The sequence below is a fragment of the Camelus dromedarius genome, chromosome X (genome assembly GCF_036321535.1).
Source record: "Camelus dromedarius isolate mCamDro1 chromosome X, mCamDro1.pat, whole genome shotgun sequence".
In the NCBI taxonomy this organism is placed as follows: domain Eukaryota; kingdom Metazoa; phylum Chordata; class Mammalia; order Artiodactyla; family Camelidae; genus Camelus; species Camelus dromedarius.
In genome coordinates, this window is record NC_087472.1 from 77729359 (window position 1) to 77733822 (window position 4464).

The 4464-nt window shown below is 35.0% G+C and overlaps 1 non-coding gene across 1 annotated transcript; it reads right to left on the minus strand.

Annotated features, from left to right (window-relative positions):
• Positions 1 to 2438: 2438 nt before the first annotated feature.
• Positions 2439 to 2542, minus strand: LOC116151153 (U6 spliceosomal RNA). The gene has a single exon (XR_004134929.1). It is a non-coding gene; the product is annotated as a U6 spliceosomal RNA (small nuclear RNA).
• Positions 2543 to 4464: the final 1922 nt, after the last annotated feature.

Genomic DNA, 4464 nt, shown 5'->3' on the forward strand with positions numbered 1-4464 from the left:
CTTCTCCTGCAAGCAAACAGGTATCCTCATGTGTGTGTATGTGTGGGAAGGATTAGATGTTGTCCAACTGTCAATTTTACCAAGTTTGAAACTTAACAATCTAATAAAGACTCAACTTCTTTTTTTTTTTTTTTTTGGTAAAGATTGAACCCAGGACCTGGTACATGCTAAACATGACCTCTCCCTCTGAGCTATTACCTCCAGCCCCACCCCCAAAGCATCAACTTCTAACTATTCTCCCCATGTTTTTAAGGAAGAAAGAAAGAAAATGTTTTACATTAAAAAAAAAAACTAGAAAGGACATAATCTTAGAATATAGCCTCTTCATCCTATAGGGCTCCAGAGATCCAGAGAAGGAAGCAAGAATAGGGTGAAGATGTCAAAGACTGAGCAGGAAGAAGAGAAGAAAGGTAAGGAGAAGTCATCCTCTTTTTCCGATCATGTAGGATGGGACATCTGTTGGAAGGATAAAAGAAATAAGCTTAGGGGTAGTGGGAAAACTTTGGGAGACCTTTTGAGGGAAATGGGTGTTTATTTCCAAAGGCCAACAAATGGTGTCTTTGATGATATTAAGGCCCCATAGCACCTGTGATCCCTTCCTGGTTTCAGAAATTGGTGCAGCTGCACCTCCCTTGTTATTGGTGATGATTTGGGGAGAAACAGGGAGATAGCACAGAAACCATCGTCTATTTGTGGAAGCCTGGAAGAGTCTGATTTCAAGCCAAGAGAATGCAGTATTTTGTTGCCAAGATCCCTAGAAAAGCTCTCAATTCTAATAGCAGGTCCTTGAGGAAGTCAACAGTCTTTGGTCGGGAGAACAGTGACGGCAGCAGCATCTCCCAGCCCTCCTTTCTCATTCGGCTTATCTTCCAGGCACACACTGTGGTTGGTGTTGCTGCAGCTGCTGGGGCAAGATAAAGCCTGTCCATTTCTCCTGGCTCTGGGTCCAATTTTTTATAGCTTCATCAAGGTATAATTTACATGTCATAATATTCACTCATTGTAAGTGTACAATTCAGTGATTTATTTTATTTTACTTTAATTGAAGTATAGTCAGTTTACAATGTTGTGTCAATTTCTGGTGTACAGCATAATGTTTCAGTCATATATGTACATATATATTTCTTTTCATCTTTCACTGTAGGTTACTACAGGATATTGAATATAGTTCCCTGTGCTATACAGAAGAAACTTGTTCATGTATTTTATATATAGTAGCTAATATTTGCAAATCTCAAACTCCCAACTTATCCCCTCCCACTCTCTTTCAATGATTTTTAATACATTTATAGAATCATACAATCATCATCACCATCCAGTTTCAGAACTTTCTCATCACTTCCAAAATTTCCCGCAAGCCCACTTGTCATCACTCCCCACTCCCTACCCCCCAGCCGTAGACAACCACTGACCTTTTTGTCCCTATGGAGTTACCTTTTCCCAACATTTCATATAAATGGAATCATACAATATGTGGGCCTTTGTATCTGGCTTCTTTTGCCTGTTAATATAATGTTTTTGAGATTCATCCATGTTGTATGTAGCGTGTATCAGTATTTTGTTCCTTTTTATTGTTGATAGTAATTTTGTTTGGATATACCACATTTGGTTGATCCACTCCTTAGTAATAGAAATATAGATAGTTTCGAGATTTTGGTTATTACGAATAATGTTGCTATAAATATTCACATCCCAGTCTTTGTATGGACATGTTTTTATTCTCTTGAGTAGATTCCTAGGAGTGAAATTGTTGGGTCGTATGGTTAGTTTATCCGTAAGTTTTCAAGAAACCTGTCAAACCTCTTTCCAATGGCTGTACCATTTTAAATTCCCACCAGCAGTGGATGAGGATTCCAGTTTCTCCCCATCCTCCTCAACACTTGGTATTATCTGTCTTTCTGGTAATAGTCATTCTAAATGGTGTATAGCGGCATCTTATTGGGGTTTTAATTTGTATTTCCCTAATGACTAATGGTGCTGAGTATCCTTTCATGTACTTATTAGCCATTCCTATATCTTCTTTGGTGAAATGTATACTCAAATCTTTTGCTAATTTTTCAGTTGAGTTGTTTGTCTTTTTATTGAGTTTTAAGAGTTCTTTGTATTTTCCGGATACAAGTCCATTATCAGATATGTGATTTGGAAATATTTTCTTCCAGTTTATTGTTTGCCTTTTCATGTTTCTTGAGAAAAACATAGTTTTATTTTACAATATTCATTGGAAAAATACTGAATATACATCTATCTATATTAGATATTAAATAGGTATATATTATTACTGATATAGATATATATTGTTACTGAAGATACATCAGTATATATCAGTCCTTCAACAATGGTTATTCTGGGGTGATAGAAATTTTAGGTAGTGAACTTTTTACTCTTCATTTTAAATATTTCTGTAATTTTTAAATTCTTTCATTTTAATGGGTTTTTCAAAAAATATGGAATGCTTCACAAATTTGGGTGCCATCTTTGTGCAGGGGATATGCTATTCTCTGTATTGTTTCAATTTTAGTATGTGTGCTGCTGACGCAAGCACTGTCTTCGTTTTCTTGGCAGTGTCTTTTGAAGTGCAAACATTTTAAACTTTAGTGAAATCCAATATCAACTTTTTTTGGGGGGGGTCAGGGAACAGAGGGATTTTTTATTTGTGGAAGCTTTATCCTAAGAAAGTAACTTAGACATCCATGATGTCCCAGGAAGAATATTTCAAGAATACTTCAAAGAATATTTTTTACTTCTTGCAGGACCAGTTGCATACTTAAATGCTAAAGTCCTAGGCTGCAGCATTTGGTAACATTCTTTTTTTTTTTTTTTTAACATTTTTTATTGAGTTATAGTCATTTTACAATGTTGTGTCAAATTCCAGTGTAGAGCACAATTTTTCAGTTATACATGAACATATATATATTCATTGTCACATTTTTTTTCTCTGTGAGCTACCACAAGATCTTGTATATATTTCCCTGTGCTATACAGTATAATCTTGTTTACCTATTCTACATATGCCTGTCAGTATCAACAAATTTTGAACTCCCAGTCTATCCCTTCCCACCCTGCTCCCCCTTGGCAACCAAAAGTTTGTATTCTATGTCTATGAGTCTGTTTCTGTTTTGTATTTATGTTCTATTTTTTTTTTAGATTCTACATACGAGCAATCTCATGTGGTATTTTTCTTTCTCTTTCTGGCTTGCTTCACTTAGAATGACATTCTCCAGGGACATCCATGTTGCTGCAAATGGTGTTATGTTGTCATTTTTATGGCTGAATAGTATTCCATTGTATAAATACACCACATCTTCTTTATCCAGTCATCTGTTGATGGACATTTAGGCTGTTTCCGTCAACTTTTTTCTTTTATTAGTTATTTGGTATCTTTAAAAAATTTTTTCCCTCCAGTTTTATTGAAATATAATTGACATGCAGCACTGTATACATTTTTTTTTCTTTTTTGCCAGGAGGAGGTAATTAGGTTTTTTTACTTATATTTTTTAATGGAGCTACTGAGACTTGAACCCAGGGCCTCATGCTGGCTAGGCATGCACTCTACCACTGATCTATCCCCTCTCCCTTCTTTGGTGTCTTTTTGAAGAACTCTTTACCTAACATCAAGGTTGCAAAGATTTTCTCTTATGTTTTCTTCTAAACATTTTATAGTTTTAGCTATAGGTCTAGGATCTATTTTGAGTTAATTTTTGTGTATGGTGTGAGATAACAGCCTAAATTTACTTTTTCCATATGGATATCCAGTTGTCCCAGGACCATTTGTTGGAAAGACTATCTTTTCCCTACTGAATTATCTTAGTACTCTGTCAAAATCAATTGACCATAAATGTAGGGGTTATTTCTAGACTCTCAATTTGATTACATTGATCTATATGACTATTTTTGTGCAGATACCACCCTGTCATGATTAACTTTTGAAACTGGGTAGTAGAAGCTTTGTTCTTTTTCAAAATTGTTTTGGCTATTCTAGGTCATTTGCATTTCTATATAAATTTTAGGTTTAGCTTGTCAATACCTACAACAAAGCCCTCCAGGATTTTCTTAGAGATTTCATTGTAATTATAGAACAATTTTGGAAGAATTACCATCTTAACAATATTGAGGGGGGAGGGTATATCTCAGTGATAGAACACGTGCTTAGCATGCAAGAGGTCCTGGGTTCAATCCCCAGTACCTCCTCTAAAAATAAAAAAAACCCCACTCCCCCCCCAAAAAAAAGATAAAAGAAACAAAAAATAATTTCTAAAACATATATATAGAGAGAGGGTCTCCTATGAATGTGAATTGTTTGTCCATTTATTTAGACTTTCTTTAATTTCTCGCAGCAATGATTTAAGTTTTTAGCGCACAAATCTTGAGTTTCCTTTGTTAAATTCATTCCTAAGTATTTTATTCTTTTAGTTACAATTGTCAATGCAGTTTTTTCCCCTTAATTTTACTTTTGGATTGCTCATT